The sequence below is a fragment of the Gavialis gangeticus genome, unplaced genomic scaffold (genome assembly GCF_001723915.1).
Source record: "Gavialis gangeticus isolate Ggan-Ray unplaced genomic scaffold, GavGan_comp1, whole genome shotgun sequence".
In the NCBI taxonomy this organism is placed as follows: Eukaryota; Metazoa; Chordata; order Crocodylia; family Gavialidae; genus Gavialis; species Gavialis gangeticus.
In genome coordinates, this window is record NW_017729033.1 from 103,631,404 (window position 1) to 103,631,675 (window position 272).

A 272-nucleotide genomic window follows, 5' to 3' on the forward strand; every position below is an offset into this window, starting at 1 on the left:
TGAAATTTAAAAAAAAGGGAAGGGACCTTCTGGGCTGCATTTCGGTGCCCTTGGCAGGGGTATGCAGCCTGGGAGGCATGTTCTAGCACCTCCCCACCTCCTCCTGCCCCCGCCCCCCCCGGCTTTTGATCTGGGCCACTGGAGGTATCTGGCTGCCTTCCTGGTTTCAAAAGTGCAGGGCAGTTCACTTCATTATCGGTTCAATCTAGACAGTTTAGAAAAACCTGTGAAGATTGGATTGATTCAGCCTTGGGCTTTTGGACCATCTGTAC